This window comes from Saccopteryx bilineata, chromosome 4 (assembly GCF_036850765.1).
Source record: "Saccopteryx bilineata isolate mSacBil1 chromosome 4, mSacBil1_pri_phased_curated, whole genome shotgun sequence".
Taxonomy (NCBI): Eukaryota; Metazoa; Chordata; class Mammalia; order Chiroptera; family Emballonuridae; genus Saccopteryx; species Saccopteryx bilineata.
Genome location: NC_089493.1, coordinates 80,794,787 through 80,814,065, shown reverse-complemented (window position 1 = coordinate 80,814,065; position 19,279 = coordinate 80,794,787). Strand labels below are relative to the sequence as shown.

Here is a 19,279-nt window from a genome sequence, read left to right as displayed (position 1 = left end):
CCAAGGCCACCAGTTCGATCCCATCCCCAGTCAGGGCACATACAAGAAGCAACCAATGAGTGCACAACTAAATGGAACAACTACATGGAACAATGATGCATCTCTCTCCATCTCTCTTTCCTCCTCTTTTTCCCAATTCCTCTCTCTCTGTCCCTCAAATTAATGGAAAAATTAATTAAAAAAAGAAAGAATAAAAATCATATGTTCATTTCATGATCAGCTCAATGGATGTAGAAAAGCATTTGACAAAATTCAACATCCATTTATGATAAAAATTCTCAATAAAGTGAGTACAGGCAAGTGTTGGTGAGATGGAGAAAAGAGAATCCTTGTACACTGTTCGTGTGAATACATAATACAGGTAATATATGACAATCCATGGCTAACAATACGTAATGGTGAAAAGCTGAAAGGGGCCCTGGTCACTTGGCTCAGTGGATAGAGCATTGGCCAGTGTTTGAACATCTTGGTTTCAATCACTGGCCAGGGCATACATAAGAAGCAACCATCTGCTTCTCTCCTCCTTCTCCCCTCCTTTCTCTCCCTCTTCCCCTCCCGCAGCCAGTGGCTCAATTGGTTTCAGTGTCGGCCAAGTGCACTGAGGATAGCTCATTGGTCCAAGCACCAGCCTTAGGTGCTAAAAATAGCTCAGCTGATTTGAGAATTGGCCCCAGAAAGGGGTTGCCAGGTAGATCCCAGTCAGGGAGCATAATGGAGTCTGTCTCACTATCTCCTCTCCTCTCGTTAAAATAAATAAATAAATATATCAGCCCTGGCCGGTTGGCTCAGTGGTAGAGCATCGGCCTGGCATGCAGGAGTCCTGGGTTCGATTCCTGGCCAGGGCACACAGGAGAACCGCCCATCTGCTTCTCCACCCCTTCCCCTCTTCTTCCCCTCTCTCTTCCCCTTCCTCAGCCAAGGCTCCATTGGAGCAAAGTTGGCCCGGGCACTGAGGATGGCTCTATGGCCTCTGCCTCAGGCGCTAGAATGGCTCTGGTTGCAACAGAGCAACGCCTCAGATGGGCAGAGCATCGCCCCCTGGTGGGCATGTTGGGTGGATCCCAGTCGGGCGCATGCGGGATTCCCTCTGACTGCCTCCCCGTTTCCAACTTCAGAAAAATACAAAAAATAAAATAAATAAATAAATAGCTTTTCCTCAAAGATCATTAAAAAAGAAAGGATGCTCATTCTCACCACTTTTACTTAACATAGTATTGAAGTCCTAATCAGAAAAATTAGGCAAAAAAAGATAAAAAGAACAGAAGTAAAAGGCATCTAAATCAGACAGAAAGAAGTAAATTTGTCACTATTGGCCCTGGCCGGTTGGCTCAGTGGAGCATCAGCCTGGTGTGCAGGAGTCTCAGGTTTGATTCCTGGCCAGGGCACACAGGAGAAGCGTCCATATGCTTCTCTACCCCTCCCCCTCTCCTTCCTCTCTGTCTCTCTCTTCCCCTCCCGCAGCCAAGACTCCATTGGAGCAAAGTTGGCCCGGGCGCTGAGGATGGCTCTGTGGCCTCTGCCTCAGGTGCTAGAATGGCTCTGGTTGCAACAGAGCGATGCCCCAGATGGGCAGAGCATCGCCCCCTGGTGGGCATGCCACATGGATCCTGGTCGGGGGCATATGCGGGAGTCTGTCTGACTGCCTCCCTGTTTCCAACTTCAGAAAAATACAAAAAAAAAAAAATCAGTCCATAAAAATTTTTTTTTTAAATGTCACTATTTGCAGATGACATATCACATATAAAAAACCCTAAAGATTCCACCAAAAGACTATTAGAACTAATAAATGAACTTAGTAAAGTTGAAGGTACAAAATCAATATTAAAAATCAGTTGCATTTCTATACACTAATAATAAACTATAAAAAAGAGAAGTTAAGAAAACAATCCCATTTATAACTGCATCAAAAAGAATACCCAAGAATAAATTTAAGCCTGACCAGGTGGTGGCGCAGTGGATAGAGCGTCGGACTGGGATACGGAAGGACCCAGGTTCGAGACCCCGAGGTCGCCAGCTTGAGCGCGGGCTCATCTGGCTTGAGCAAAGAGCTCACCAGCTTGGACCCATGGTTGCTGGCTCCAGCAGGGGGTTACTCGGTCTGCTGAAGGCCCACGTGAGAAAGCAATCAATGAACAACTAAGAAGTCGCAAGGCGCAACGAGAAACTGATGATTGATGCTTCTCATCTCTCTCCATTCCTGTCTGTCTGTCCCTGTCTATCTCTGTCTCTGTAAAAAAAAAAAAAAGAAAAAAAGAAAAAATTTAACCAAGGAAGTTAAAGACCTGTACACTGAAAACTGTAAAACAATGATTTAAAAATAATTGAGCCCTGGCTGGCTGGCTCAGTAGTAGAGCGTCGGCCTGGCGTGTGCAAGTCCCGGGTTCGATTCCTGGCTAGGGCATACAGGAGAACCGCCCATCTACTTCTCCACCCCTCCCCCTCTCCTTCCTCTCTGTCTCTCTCTTTCCCTCCCGCAGCCAAGGCTCCATTGGAGCAAAGATGGTCCGGGTGCTGGGGATGGCTCCATGGCCTCTGCCTTAGGCGCTAGAGTGGCTCTGGTGGCAACAAAGCGACGCCCCAGATGGGCAGAGCATCGCCCCCTGGTGGGCGTGCCGGGTGGATCCCCGTCAGGCGCATGCGGGAGTCTGTTTGCCTCCCCATTTCCAGCTTCAGAAAAATACAAAAAAAAAAAAAATTTGAGCCTGACCTGTGGTGGCGCAGTGGATAAAGCCTCGACTAGAACACTGAGGTCGCCAGTTCCAAACCCTGGGCTTGCCCAGTCAAGGCACATATGGAAGTTGGGAGTTGATGCTTCCTGCTCCTCCCCCCCCTTGTGTCTCCCTTCTCTCCCTCTCTCTCTTTCTTTCTCCTCTCTCAAATGAATAAATAAAATCTTTAAAAAAAATAAATAAAAATAAAAATAATTGAATAAAACACAAATAAGTGGAGAGATATTCCATGCCCATAGATTGAAAGAATTGATATTGTTAAAATGTCTATCTACCAAAAGCAATCTACAGATTCAATGCAACTCCGGTCAAAATATCAATGGAATTTTTCACAGAAATACAAAAAGCAATCCTAAAATTTGTATGAAACCATAAAAGACCCTAAATAGCCAAAGCAATCTTGAGAAAACAAAGCTATAGGCATCATATTTCTTGATTTCACACTATATTACAAAACTATAGTAATCAAAACAGTATGGTCTATACGCACACAGAACAATGGAACAGAATAGAGCCCAAAAATAAACTCACACATTCAAGCTCTATAATTTATGGCAAAGGAGCCAAGAATATACATGGGAAAGGACAGTTCCTTTGATAGTGTTGGGATAATTAGACAACTATATGCAAAAGAATGAACTCTTATACCAAACAAAAAAATAAACTCAAAATGGGTTCAAGACTTGAAAGTTAAGACTGGAAACCACCAATTTCTAGAAGAAAACAGATGGTAAGCAACTTGGCATCAGTCTTGGCAATAAGTTTTTGGATTTGACACCAAAAGCAAAGGACAAAAGCAAAAAAACCAACAAAAAACCAGTGGGACTACATCAAACTAAAAAGCACAGCAAAGAACAAGAGAAAACAAAAATCAACAAAATGAAATCAGCCTAAAGAATGAGAGAAAATATCTGCAAACCATACAGCTGATAAAGGTTAATATCCAAAATGTATAAAGGACTCATTCAACTCAATATCAAGAAAACCAAACAACCTGATTAAAAAATGGGCTTGACCAGGCAGTGGTGCAGTCAATAGAGTGTCAGCCTGGGATGCTGAGGACCCAGGTTTGAGGAGCCATGGTCACTGGCTTGAGCACAGGCTCATCTGGCTTGAGCGTGGGCTCACCAGTTTGAGTGCAGGATCATAGACATGACTCCAAGGTTGCTGGCTTGAAGCCCAAGGTTGCTAGCTTGAGCAAGGGGTCACTTGCTCTGCTGGAGACCCCCACCCCGGTCAAGGCAAATATGAGAAAGGAATCAATGAACAACTAAGATGTCACAACAAAGAATTGATGCTTCTCATCTCTCTCCCTTCCTGTCTCTCTGTCCCCCTAACCTCTCTCTCTGTCTCTTGCTTTAAAAAAAAAAAAATGGGCAGAGGATCTAAAGAGACATTTTTCTTACAGATGGCCAACAGGTACATGAAAAGCCGCTCAACATCACTAAACAACAGGGAAATGTCAATCTAAACCACAATGAGATATCACTGCATACTGGTTAGAATGAATATTATTACCAAAAAGACAAGAAATTCGGTAATAACAAGTGTTGGTGAGATGGAGAAAAAAGAACCTTGTACACTGTTGGTGGGGATGTAAATTGGTGCAACCACTATAGAAAACAGTATGGAGGTTGCTCAAAAAATTAAAAATAGAACTATCATATGATACAGCAATTCCACTTCTGGGTATAGACCAGAAAAAAATGAAAATACTAACTCAAAAAGATATATGCACCCCCATATTCACAGTAGCATTATTTACAATAGCTGAGACACAGAAGTAACCTGAAGTAACCTAAATATCCATTGATGGGTGAATGTATAACGAAAATGTAGCATATACATACAAAGGAATATTATTCAGCCATAAAAAAGATGAACCCCCCCCCCTTAGACAGAGAGAGAGTCAGAGAGAGGGATAGACAGGGACAGACAGGTACGGAGAGAGATAAGTATCACTCATTAGTTTTTCGTTGCGCATTGTGACACCTTAGTTGTTCATTGATTGCTTTCTCATATGTGCCTTGACTGCAGGCCTTCAGCAGACTGAGTGACCCCTTGCTCAAGCCAGCGACCTTGGATCCAAGCTAATTGTAAGGTCTTTTTCCCCAGCGAGAAGGAACAGGTCTCGGAGCCACCAAGTGTGGTAAGTTCAAAAGGCTTTATTCAGTACACAGCGTTCCTCGGACGAGACTCACTAGCCTGGAAGATGGAGGTCAGGAAAATCACGTGCGCACGGAGAGACCGCGTGGGTATATTTAAAAAGGGGTCCCTCTAGGGAAGTCGGGCTAATATGACATAGAGAAATCTCACTGGCTGACAGTCAGTTGCTTTTTTTCCAAGGACTCCTAGGAAGTTTCTTTTGGTGCGCTTGGCTGTGGGCAGTCCTAGCCAAAGTTCGCAGGCCTGGGTTCCCCACGTGACCATCTCTCATTATCCACTGACCTTACATTGATGAGCTTTTTTTTTTTTTTTGCTCAAGTCAGATGAGCCCACACTCAAGCTGGTGACCTCAGGGTCTCGAACCTGGGTCCTCCGCATCCCAGTCTGACGCTCTATCCACTGCGCCACCACATGGTCAGGCAAGATGAAAATCTTGCTCTGGCTGGATAGCTCAGTTGGTTAGAGCCTCATTCCAAAGTGTAGACATTGCTGGTTTGATTCCCAGTCAGGGCACATACAGAACAGATAGATGTTACTGTTTCTCTCTCTCCTTCTTCTCTCACTAAAATCAATAAATAGCCTGACCAGGTGGTGGCGCAGTGGATAGAGCGTCGGACTGGGATGCAGAGGACCCAGGTTCGATACCCCGAGGCCAGCTTGAGCTCAGGCTCACTGGCTTGAACAACAACAACAAAAAAGTTCACCAGTTTGGACCCAAGGTCGCTGGCTCAAGCAAGGGGGTTACTCGGTCTGCTGAAGCCCCCGGGTCAAGGCACATATGAGGAAAGCAATCAATGAACAACTAAGGTGTCCCAACAAAAAACTGATAATTGATGCTTCTCATCTCTCTCCGTTCCTGTCTGTATGTCCCTATCTATCCTTCTCTCTGTAAAAAAATAAAAATAAAATCAATCAATAAAATTTTTTTAAAGGATTAAAATCTTGCCATATGTGACAACATAGATAGAGCTTGAAGGCATTGTGCTAAGTGAAATAACTCAGAAAAGGACAAATACATGTGATCTCACATATATGTAGGATCTAAAAAAACAAACGAAAACCTGAACTCATTGATACACAGAACAGACTGGTGGTTGCTAGCGGCAGTGGGTGGGGGTGGGCAAAATAGGTAAAGGGGATCAAAAGGTCTGGGGATGTAATGCACAGCGCAGTGACTCGAGTTAATAATACTACAATATATTTGAAAGTTGTTAAGAAAGTAGATCTTAAAAGTTCCCATCATAAGAAAAAAATTGTAACCGTGTTGGTGATGGATGTTAACTAGACTTGTGATCATTTTCCAGTACACACATACCGTAAATTACGTTGTATACCTGAAACTAATATTATAGTATATGTCAATTATGTTTCAAAAAAACACAGGAGCCTGTGACCAGTGGTGGTGCGATGGAGAGTGTTGACCTGGGATGCTGAGATCCCAGGTTTGAAATCCCAAGGTCATGCTCAGGGGACTCTGCCAGGACAGAAATGAAATCCCAAGGTCACTGGCTTGAACGCGGGCTCGTCCGGCTTGAACACGGGATCATCAAAATGATCCCATGTTTGCTGGCTTGAAGCCTAAGGTTGCTGGCTTGACCAAGGGGTCACTGGCTCAACTGGAGCCCAGTAGTCAAGGTATATAGAAGAAGCAATCAATGAACAACTAAAGTGCCACAACTTCAAGTTGCTGCTTCTCATCTCTCTCCCCTCCTCTCTAAAAACAAAAGCAAAACAGAACAGAGAAATGTTTAGCTTATTTCTATTGTACCAAGCTAGGAGACAGCATGGTTCACTGAAAGAAAGAAGGGTCTGGAGTCTTAAAAGATATATTTTCAAAATACACATGAATCCTCCACAAACAACTAGCATAACCTTGGGAAAATTACTGAATCTCACTCAGCCTTGATTCTTCAACTACAAAGTGAGGAAAGTATTCCCTATACAGAGGACTGTTGTGAGGATTAAGTAATCCTTGTAAAGTACCTGACAAAAACCAGGCACTCAATATAAGTTCCAAAACCCTACCTTACCCGTTCCTGGGAGGGAGATAAATTGTGACACCAGCTCAAAATGAGGCCAACCTGACAATAACTCCAAGGGTGGATATGTGTCCACAGTGGGCTTGGAAGAGCTCAATTTGAATTCTTGAGGTGGACAGTTCTAAAATTCAATCCTTGGTTAGCCCCCAGGGGCTCTGAAATACTCTCATTCAAAAGGCAGAGGCCACAGGTAGGTGGTCTGAGATCTTCCAGAGCAGCTGTGACCCAAAACCAAGCTGGCCCAAGGATGCTGGTCAAGTGTGTCTGGCCTGATTAACTAGTTATTGCTATCTTTAGCAGCTAAGCCTGCTCTGGGCAGGGCCCATTCCTGGGTTTTAGGCTAGCAGGCCAGTTTTGACTTAGAACCAGTTGGCCTAGAGTTTGGTGTTTTGTGTTATAAATTGGATTCCCAATTTTGCCCAACCTTCCTGCAGTGACTGCTGCCTGAAGAATTTCTCATCATGTAAGCACAACTCTTCTAAAGCAGGCCTTTGAAAAAGCTTCCAGTGTCAATACTGTTCATTATGAAATAATCCTAACTTTATGAGCAGCTCAAGAGGTGAGATTCAGGGCAGAAAGATGCAACATTCTTGTTAACTGGCGCTGGCAGTTGGTTCAGGGGTAGAGCATTGGCCCAGTGCATGGATGTCCCGGGTTCAATTCCCGGTCAGGGCACACAGGAGAAGCAATCACCTGCTTCTCCACCCACCCCCTCTTCACCTCCTGCAGCCATGGCTTGAATGAGCAAATTGGCCCTGGGCACTGAGGATGGCTCCATGGCCTAACCTCAGGTGCTGGAATTGCTTGGTTGCTGAGCAACAAAGCAGCAGCCCCAGATGGGCAGAACATCAGCCCCAGAAGAGGGTTGCCAGGTGGATCATGGTCCGGGTGCATGTGGGAGTCTGTCTCTCCGCCTCCCTACCTCTCACTTTGTTAACTATAATAAAGTTGGGAAGAAAGAGAAACTTTCAGAAGAACAAAGAATAGAAGCACCTGATGTAGAATGATATGGGAGAAAGTCTGGACTGTCTGCCTATTCCAGGCATCGGGGTTGGTAGCTCCTCTTCTGAAACTGAGTTCGCAAGTGCTGAGATTGTTTAGGCAAGGCTGAAGTAGTCACAGGAAGTTGCCAAAAGCTGCTACATTGTCTTAATTAACACTTGCCAGTTTCCTTCTTTACCTATAGGTTTCCCCGAAGTCCTCTGGTCTCCTTAACACTTAGAAACATTCATTTGCATTTCCTGAGACTTCACAGAGAGGAGTTAGGTAACAGTTGAGAGATTTACCACCCAATGCCTCCTGCCCAGACCAAGGTTTTTCAGAGGACCAGGCTGTCTCCAAGGCCCAGCCCCAGAACAACAAAGGTCTCAGGTGAAGCTCTATAAGGACTTTAAACTCCAGGTTGCAGAATTATGGTCTTAGTCCTGATGTCTTTCTAACTGCCTACCCTCTCCCCTTCTCCGTTCTAAGACACTACATGAATTTACTGTCTTCCATGTCTGAGGATCATCACCCAGAACATAAACCACTGAACAGTACAGCACGTTCAGATGTGACTGAGGGCAGAGTCAGGCTTTTCCTATGCTTAGGCAGTGATAATCTTAAATTTACTTTTTATAGTTTTTCTGTCTCTTCCCTAGTCAGCCTCTGCTAGTCTGTGCCAGATGCCAGCACTTCCCTGGAAGTGCTTCTAGTGTGCAGTTTCTTTTCTGGTACAGTCAGGAAAAATAGATAAGCTGGTTGCAACCATAGCTCAAATGAGAGCATACAGGTATAAAAAATTATGAGGGGCCTGACCAGGCGGTGGTGCAATGGATAGAGTGTCGGACTGGGATGCGGAGGACCCAGGTTCAAGACCCCAAGGTTGCCAGCTTGAGCGCGGGCTCATCTGGTTTGAGCAAAGCTCACCAGCTTGGACCCAAGGTCGCTGACTTGAGCAAGGGGTCCCTCGGTCTGCTGTAGCCCCCACAGTCAAGACAGGTATGAGAAAGCAGTCAATGAACAAGTAAAGTGTCGCAACGAAGAAGTGATGCTTCTCATCTCTCTCCCTTCCTGTCTGTCCCACTCTGTCTTTCTTTGTCTCTGTCACAAAAATAAAAGAAATTATGGGGGTTCCTCTTACAAATAAAGAGAATGTACTTTAGGGGGCAGAGTTTTGCTTGTTTCCAGGGCCCGAACAGTGCACTGAACTGCACCTAGCACTTAGTCGGCACACAATAAACACCTACCGAAACAAAGGAGCAAACATTCATTTGTTTTCAACCAAAACACAATCAGAAAACCTCAACTATGTCAATTCGCTCAGGTCCACTAAGGAGTAGAAGGAAGTGGGTGCTGTCCCAACCCTAGGAGACCTTCCACTATTTCACAATCTCCCCTTCTACCTAAAACCTCCTCTTGAGAAATCAAGTCTGGAAAAGGGAAGAAATCACTAGAGCAGACTGCCAGGAGAAACTGCGGGAACTCAATGTCAACCCGCAGAGCCCACATCACAGAGAAGAATGAGTCAGGAATTAATAGCCACCCTGCCCTTCCTGGAGTCTTCTTAATTGGTTCCACCACTTGTAGCAACCTGAGCCCAGAGCAGGAGAGGGGCTGGGGAGCTGCGTCTCCTGCCATCTCCAGTGGGCTTTGTTCCTGGCACAGAGGAGGGCCTCTGACAATCCACTTGCTTCCAGTTTTGCCTCTTAGGGGAATGAACTTCTGATTTACCCCAAAAAACAAGGCACTAAGGGGTCCAATAAACATAAAATAGCCATAATTAACTTAAAAGAAAGGTGCCCTACAAAGAAGAGATCATTATATTTTAAAAGGCTGCAGTCTTTTCTTATAATAATAAAACTTGGAGCCAGTTAAGTAAGTGGTACAAAGTAATTAGGCCCAGTTCTCAAAAGCCAGACTCATAAATGGGACTCAGATATGGCGACTCACAGATAGGACTCAGATGTGAAGGACACATAGGGCGGCCACTCTGTGTGACAACAGGTACTGAATGAACAAGCCACCCTGATGAATCAGCTAGAAAGGCCAGGTTCCAGAAATTGGAACAGTCAGTAATCACCACCTGGCAGGAATTTTCCCCAAGCCTGGGGGAGACAGACATTTCTCCAGGAACACCAGAGGTTACATGACTGCCTGATGTCACAGGCAGGAAGTAATCCACAGAGCTCTGGGCACTTACCTAGCAGTCTGCTCTGCCTAAAAGATTGGTCACCTTCATCCCTTATAGCTGTGGCCCACACTGCAACAGCACGCCAGAGAAAGCCCTAAATGCCTGGTCACTACAGAAACTACGGACTCCTCCTAAGGCTCAGTGTAAGCAGGGTACCAGCCAACCCCCAGACCAGCATCCTCAGCTTAAACTTCCAAAATGTGGGCCCGTTGGTGGTATCAAGACGATTCTGAGAACCTGGACCTCACATCAACATCTCTCTCAAACTGCTAACCACGCCCAGAGTCCAGATTCAGGGCAGTGGCCTGTGCAGCATGTTCCACTGGGACCACGGACAGGGCCTGACTTGCTTCTCCCCACGTTGCCCCGACACACTCTTTGGGATCTGGATCTTCTGCCCATCTCTGAGGTCACTCTTCAGCTCCTTCCATCCCTCTGGCTCTCACCTCTGGGTTCCCCCTTCCTTCAGCCCTCCTGGCACTCCTGGGCCTCAAGCTGTCCAAACCTCCCTCTCGGCCCACTTCCCCAAATCAGCAACTCACCTGGAGCCCAAGTCCACTGCCCTCCTCCTCCTCCCCCACCTCCTCCTTCCCCTTCTCTTCCTCAGAGGCCCCTTGCTCTCAGGCCCTGCCTTGACCCTCCCACCCTTACCCTGAGTACCCTTTATCAGGCTGGGACTCCAAAATCCTTGCCCACCTTCTTATCTCAGGTTGGAGATTTCCACCCCTCAGGTCTGACCGCCCTTTACCTCTCCCCCCTGCCTGCTATCACCCCCAACTCCTGGAGACCTGGGTCCCCAACCCCAAACACTCTCTGTGCCCTGTCTCTGCCCTCTCCCAGGGTGAAGAAATCCCCTCTGGACCCTGGTACTTCCTACATCTCATTCATTTTTCCCTTAATGCACTGGTTTCCTTTATAAACAAATTCATATTAGCAAAAAGAGGTAAGCCTGAGCAGGCGGTGGCGCAGTGGACGTGGAGGACCCAGGTTCAAGACCCTGAGGTCGCCAGCTTGAGCGTGGGCTCATCTGATTTGAACAAAGCTCACCAGCTTGGACCCAAGGTCGCTGGCTCGAGCAAGGGGTTACTTGGTCTGCTGTAGCTTCCCGCCCTCATCAAGGCACATATGAGAAAGCAATCAATGAACAACTACGATGCCACAACAAAGAACTGATGTTTCTCATCTCTCTCCCTTCCTGTCTGTCTGACCCTATGTCCCTCTCTCTAATTCTGTCACCACAAAAAAAAAAAAAAAAAAAAAAAGAGGCAAGCCACCTGACCTGTGGTGGTGCAGTGGATAAAGCATCGACCTGGAATGCTGAGGTTGCTGGTTCAAAACCCCGGGCTTGCCTGGTCAAGGCACATATGGGAATTGATGCTTCCTGTTCCTACCCTATCTCCCCCTTCCACTGCTCTCAAAAATAAATAAATAAAAATAGTAAAAAGAAGTGAGTCAATTTAACTAAAGAACAGTACTCAGAAACAGCAAAAAATAGGGAAGCAGCTATGCAAACAGAAAATATTTTGAATACTGCCTCAGTTGAATGGAACCTATTGCAGTAATTTTAAGGTAAAAAAATTTTTTTAGGGGGGGAAGGATAGACAGGCTGGAAGGGAGAGAGATGAGAAGCATCAATTCTTTTTTTTTTTTTTTTAACAGAGACAGAGAGAGAGTCAGAGACAGGGATAGACAGGAATGGAGAGAGATGAGAAGCATTAATCATTAGTTTTCGTTGTGACACCTTAGTTGTTCATTGATTGCTTTCTCATATGTGCCTTGTCCGTGGGGCTAGAGCAGACTGAGAAACCCCTTGCTCAAGCCAGCGACCTTGGGTCCAAGGTCGTGAGCTTTGCAAACCAGATGAGCCCATGCTCAAGCTGGCAACCTGGGGGTCTTGAACCTGGGTCCTCCACATCCCAGTCCGACGCTCTATCCACTGCGCTACCGCCTGGTCAGGCGAGAAGCATCAATTCTTGTTTGTGGCATCTTAGTTGTTCATTGATTGCTTTCTCATATGTGCCTTGATTGGGGGGGGGCCTCCAGCAGAGCGAGTGACCCCTTGCTCAAGCCAGAAATCTTGGACTCAAGCCAGGAACCTTGGGGCTCAAGCTAGCGACCATGGACTCATGTCTATGATTTCCACACTCAAGCGGCAACCCCGCGCTCAAGCTGGTGAGTCCACGCTCAAGCCAGTGACCTCAGGGTTTCGAACGTGAGTCCTCAGTATCTCAGTTTGACAGTATCTACTGTGCCACTGCCTGGTCAGGCTTAGGGCAAATTTTGATGCACTTACTTAAACTTTCCAGACTGACTTAATACCTGTTGAGTTCACTGAGGTTGGGTAGCTTTACTCAGTCAAATGTCTATCTGTGTCACAGTTGGAGTTCCGAGGCTCTCTGGGGCCCAAAGACTCATCTCTATTGTCGTACCTGCCCCTGAAGTATGGGTCATGGAAAAAACTCTGAGAAAGGAGTAGAAAATTCAGGTTTGGGCAGGTGCTCTGCATTTACTAGCCACCTTATGCTGGGCAAATCAATTAAACTCTTGGTCTTCTCATCTACAAACTGGAGCTAATGGTCCTTGCCTACCTCACAGGCTTGTTTTGAAGATCACATCAAATGAGATAATTTATGTGAAAGCAATTTGGTGTTATATAAGTGTGAGGTATTATCTTGAAAGCTAATGTATAGCTTACAAAAACAAATAAATCATTCCTTCTGACTTTAACAGGCAGCCAAGTAACTTAAAAAAATCCAGAGCTTCAAAGAGAACACGAATAGCCTCAGCAATCTTGAAAAGGAAGAATAAAGTGGGAGGTATCACACTTCCGGATATCAAGTTATACTATTGTACAAGGCCATTGTACTCAAAACAGCCTGGTACTGGCATAAGAACAGGCATATAGATCAATGGAACAGAACTGAGAACCCAGAAATAAACCCACACCTTTATGGACAACTGATATTTGACAAAGGAGGTAAGAGCATACATTGGAGTAAAGACAGCCTCTTCAACAAATGGTGTTGGGAAAATTGGACAGCTACCTGCAAAAAAAAATGAAACTAGACCACCAACTTACAGCATTCACAAAAATCAACTCAAAATGGATAAAAGACTTAAATGTAAGCCGTGAAACCATAAGCATCTTAGAAGAAAACATAGGCAGTAAGCTCTGACATTTCTCGCAGCAATATATTTGCCGATTTGTCTCCATGGGCAAGACAGGATAAACAAATGGGACTTTATCAAACTAAAAAGCTTCTGCACAGCTAAAGACAATAAGAACAGAATAAAAAGACAAACTACACAATGGGAGAATATATTTGACAATGCATCTGATAAGGGGTTAATAACCAAAATTTATAAAGAACTTGTAAAACTTAATACCAGGAAGACAAACAATCCAATCCAAAAATGGGCAAAAGAAATGAATAGACACTTCTCCAAAGAGGACATACATATGGCCAATAGGCATATGAAAAAATGCTCAACATCACTAATCATTAGAGAAATGCAAATTAAAACCACAATGAGATATCACCTCACACCAGTCAGAATGGCTCTCATCAAGAAAACAACACAGAGTAAGTGCTGGCGAGGATGTGGAGAAAGGGGAACCCTCCTGCACTGCTGGTGGGAATGCAGACTGGTGCAGCCACTGTGGAAAACAGTATGGAGATTCCTCAAAAAATTAAAAATCGAACTGTCTTTTGACCCAGCTATCCCACTGTTAGGAATATACCCTAAGAACACCATAGCACTGTTTGAAAAGAAGAAATGCACCCCCATGTTTGTGGCAGCCTTGTTCACAATAGCAAAGATCTGGAAACAGCCCAAGTGTCCGTCAGTGGACGAATGGATTAAAAAGCTTTGATACATATACACTATGGAAAACTACTCAACCATAAGAAATGATGACATAGGATCATTTACAACAACATGGATGAACCTTGATAACATTATACTGAGCGAAATAAGTAAATAAAAAAAAACTAAGAACTATATGATTCCATACATAGGTGGGACATAAAAATGAGACTCAGAGACATGGACAAGAGTGTGGAGGTTACGGGGTGGGGGGAGGAGAGGGAGGGAGCTAGGGGAGGGGAGAGGCACAAAGAAAACCAGTTAGAAGGTGAAGGAAGACAATTGGACTTTGGGTGATGGGAATGCAGCATAAGCAAATGTCAAAATAACCTAGAGCTGTTTTCTCTGAACATATGTACCCTGATTTATCAATGTCACCCATTAAAATTAATCAAAATAGAAAAAAAAATTCTGCTGGGTGGTTATGTTCCACAGTCTCATTGTGATGTATGCAGATGGGAATAGAAAAATAAGAAATATCTAAGAAGCCCACTGATGATGGTTTCATCGGAACTGGAAGACGTGTGCTCGGTGGCCTCCCTGAGTGACAAGTGCCCAGAGTCAAAACCACCTAGCCATTATTCATTAACAGTGATTCTCCAAGATTAAGAAACATTCTCCCCCTGTCATTCCTCATGATATCTTACCTATTAAACACAGCACTCCTTCTGGCTTTAAAAAAAAAAATCCAGAGCTTCAGCTAGACAACCAAACCTAGGAGTGAGTTAACCATCAGAGAGATACAGAGAGATACCTGGCTCCTGGTCCTGACCAGTGCTGGTTAGGCCCATGGTGAACAAAGGATCATCACCAAGCGAAACCAAGCTCGATACCCAACCTCAAGGATTCAGTCCCTGGTTCAGGTGAGAGGCTTTGGGAGAGGCTCCTGTTGGAGACCATGAACCAGATCAGGTACACCTCAAATCCAGAAACGGCCCCCAGACGTCCACAGAATCAAGCCCAGCCACCCTAGTGCCTAGAGGCCCAAAGACAACACGTTTTTCAGATTCTCCTGCCACATTCTCAGTGAACCCGAAGCAATGTTCCATTCTTTGTCACAGGAAGCACTTTTACTTCATCTTCGTGCACATGCTGTTCCTTCAAGCCCCTGTCTATTCTCAAAAACTTAACTCTTCTTAAATCTGTAAGAAACAACATCAGTGCATCATATCCTAGGGAATAACAGAAATACGTGGTTTAAAGAAAGGTATTAGCTAGCAGACACGTTCAATAGCCTTTACCTTAAAGCAATAATAAACTATACCCCCCCCAAGTGTCAATATTAAATTTCCATGGTAGTTTTCCCAGTAAATACACTTAAAATTTAAATCTTCCAAAGTGATCAAAATGCATTTCAAGCACCTGGCTTCACCAAGTAATACCTGCCAAGATACAGTGAGTCTGAAGCCTTCAAAGGGCTTCAAATGAAAAGCAAGACTGCTGTGGACGGGAGAGCATTTCCTGTGTCAGCTGTCGAGGAGTGGAGAGAACATGACCTGGGCTCCAGTCTGGCCTGGCGCGCCCTCACTGGGTTATCTCTGGCAAGTTCCTCCATCCTCTTATCTATAAAGTGAGGAGTAGAGGAGCATGAAGATCACTTTTAACCCTGCTGTGATATATTCTTTTCTCCCCTCAAGGTCTTACACAAAAACATCTCCTGAGGGATGTCTTCCCTGATCTTGCCAATCATATAAATCATGTCTTCCTCTTTATTGTTACGTTATCTTTATATAATTTCATTAAACCTCCTGCACTCTACCTCAGAACTCATTGTTTACTATACTGTGTGAGCTGTCCAAAAGCAGAAGTGGTGTCTTACTCAGCTCTCAAGTCCCATATGCTACTTGTCCATGATGACATACTCCATTCATTAGTAGATTGGAACTAAACAGTGAACCCTGCTGATCCTCATTTTTGTTCTGATTCCCCACTTCCTTTCTACCCTGGCTGCTGCTTCAACTGAGAATCACTGGTGTAGTGCTGGATGAATCAGCACGGCTCTGTCAGACTGGAATAAATGAGAGGGGTGAAGGGTGGGGACAACTTCAGACATGAGTTCTGGGCAGCATATATTTGACTTTAGCACTCACCATGTAAGGAAGGTGGAACAACAGTGATAACATCAAGAGCTAACTTGTAGCCTGACTAGGCGGTGGCGCAGTGGATACAGTGTTGGACTGGATCACAGAGGACCCAGGTTCAAAACCTCGAGGTCACCAGCTTGAGTGCAGGCTCACCTGGTTTGAGCACAGCTCACCTTGAGCCCAAGGTCACTGGCTTGAGCAAGGGGTCACCTGGTCTGCTGTAGCTCCCCCATCAAAGCACATATGAGAAAGCAATCAATGAACAACTAAGGTGCTGCAACAAAGAATTGATGCTTCTCATCTCTCTCCCTTCCTGTCTCTCTGTCCCTCTCTGTCCCTCTCTCTCTCTGTCTCTGTCACAAAAACAAACAAACAAACAAAAGAACGCTAACTTGTAGTAGGCATGTACTCTGTTCCAGGCCCCATGCTAAGTGTTTCACCTGGACCCAGCTTCACAACAAAGCCAGCAAGGAGAACTGCAGATGGGGAAGCCAAGGCACACAGATGCTAAATATTTGTTCAACAGTCAAATTATGGTCAGCAACATGATTCCTATAATCAAAACCAGCAGTCTTACCATTCACAAAGAAAAAATTGCAGCCACAGATGCCTGTCATGATATGACTAGGTACGGAGAAGATAACAGAGGATGTGGCGGGTCACAGGGAGGAGGAAGATGGTGTGGGAGGTATGACAAGAATGAAAGAGGTCCTAAGACAGGATCAAGGGGTGGTGACGGTAATGGCTTCAAATATTTTGGTGGTCACAAAGATTATGGACCCAGACCAGATGTTGATTCAGAATCTGATAATTCAGATAACAACATAGTCTTTGTGCAAGGACGTGGGAAGGGTATATCCACAGACCAAGTGGAGGAGTTCTTTCAACAGATAGGATTATCAAGACAAACACCAGAAAACTGCACAGACAAGGACACAGGGAAGTCAAAATGGGAGGCAACTGTGTCATTTGATAGCCCTCCTTCAGCTAAGGCAGCCGTCGGCTGGTTTGATGGGAAAGAACTCCATGGCACCATCATTAAAGTGTCTTTTGCCGCCAGAAGACTTGAATTTATGAGAGAAGGTGGAACTGGAGGTGGGTGGCAAGGCCATGGAGGATCTAGAAGCCATGGAGACTTTCAGAAGAGAGGTGGAGAACCCAAAAGTGGGGACTGGGTTTGTCTTAATCCTCCATGTGGAAATATGAACTTTTCTTCAAGGAATTCCTGCAGTCAGTGCAATGAACTCAGACCAGAGGACTCTCGTCTCTCATAAGGAGATTTCCGGAGAATAGGCTATGGTGGAGAGAGGAACTACAGAGGTCATGGGGCAGAGGAGGAGACTGACGCAGCTATGGTGGAGACAGAAGTGGTTATGGTGGGGATAGAGGAGGTGGCTACGGAGGAGACCGAGAAGGCTATGATGGAGACTGAAGTGGGGTGGGGTATCTACAAAGAGGACAGGAGTAGTGGGAGCTATGGAGGACACCAAGGTGGCTATGGAGGCAAAATGGGAGGAGGAAATGACTACAGAAATGATTAATGCAACCAACCATAATGATGATTGTTTTGACTGTTCCTTTGTCTCTGACATGATCCATAGCAAAACTGTCAAGAGTTTTTTGGTTTTTTCCCCCTGACGTTAAAAGCGAGGAGGCAGTCAGACAGACTCCCGCATGCACCTGACTGGGATCCACCCAGCATGCCCACTACGGGGCGATGCTCTGCCCATCTGGGGCATTGCTCCGTTGCGGCTGGAGCCATTCCAGCGCCTGATGCAGAGACTATGGAGCCATCCTCCGCACCCTAGCCAACTTTGCTCCAATGGAGCCTTGATTGTGGGAGGGGAAGAGAGAGAAAAAGAGAGAAAGGAGAGGGAGAAGGGGGGAGAAGCAGATGGGCGCTTCTCCTGTTTGCCCTGGCCAGGAATCGAACCCAGGACTTCCACACACCAAGCCAATGCTCTACCACTGCGCCAACCGGTCAGGGTGAAACTGTCAGAGTTTTGCCTGCTGCTTTTCTCCTGGCCTCTTCTTGAGTAGTGAAATTAAGTAATGTTTAGAATTTTATTTGGGTGGGAGGGCAAGGACAGTTTCTTTTTACTAATGTCTACTTAAATTTGCCTCTTTAGTTTCCAGTCTTCTCCTTCCCAAATTTTGAACCTAAGTGTGCTGTAGAATATTAACAAAATGGGAAATGGTTTTTTGTGTTTTTTTTTAATTAGGCTATTTTTTAAAATTATTTTTATTTATTTATTCATTTTAGAGAAGAGAGAGAGAGAAGGGGGAAGGAGCAGGAAGCATCAACTCCCACATGTGCCTTAACCAGGCAAGCCCAGGGTTTTGAACCGGCAACCTCAGCATTCCAGGTCGATGCCTGATGCACTGCGCCACCATAGGTCAGGCCGGGAAATGTTTTTAATACTGCAATAAAGGGTCCTTGGTTTTTTTGTTTGTTTGTTTATTTTTTTTTTCATTTATTGATTTTTTTTTTTTTTTAGAGAGAGGAAAGAGAGGGAGAGACAGAAGAAGAGAGAGGAGAAGCAGAAAGCATCAACTCATAGTAGTTACTTCTCATATGTGCCTTGACCAGGCAAAGCCCAGGGTTTCAAACCGGCGACCTCAGCATTCCAGGTGGATGCTTTATCCACTGTGCCACCACAAGCCAGGTATTGTTTTGTGAGAGGAAAAACAAAACATATATATATATATATATATCCGATTCCAAAGTCCACTCTCTTAATTATCACTGGTGGTAAGTACAATGAACATTATAAAGGCACATTTACAATTCCAAACATCACCCAGTGATCTGTATTGTGATTTCCACCCATTCTCAACACACAGTTGATATAATAAGCAACAATTCTTGGCCTTACTAGTTAAGATTAGTTATAAACACTGCTATTTTCTACAGCGGTGACCTTCTCTAGGAAATCATCATCTGTTTTTTGGGGGTTTTTTTTACTTTATTTATTGGTTTTACAGAGACAGGAGAGAAAGGGGAGCATGGAATGGGAAGTATCAACTCATAGCTGCTTCATGTTAGTTGTTCATTGCTTGCTTGTTGTATGTGCCTTGACCAGGGAAGCCCAAGGTTTCGAACCTGCAACCCTGGCATTCCAGGCCAAAGCTTTATCCACTGCGCCACCACAGGCCAGGTGAAATCATCATCTGATTAGAAAATGTCAGCACCTAGAATTATCAGCTTTATCCTCTGCATTT

General features: G+C 45.0%; 1 protein-coding gene and 1 pseudogene across 1 annotated transcript in view; one reads left to right on the top strand and one right to left on the bottom strand.

Annotated features, from left to right (window-relative positions):
• DNAJC17 (DnaJ heat shock protein family (Hsp40) member C17) overlaps nt 1-19,279 on the bottom strand; it is a 57,305-nt gene that overhangs the window by 24,811 nt on the left and 13,215 nt on the right. The window lies entirely within an intron of this gene.
• Nucleotides 16,025-17,674, top strand: LOC136333917 (TATA-binding protein-associated factor 2N pseudogene; annotated as a pseudogene).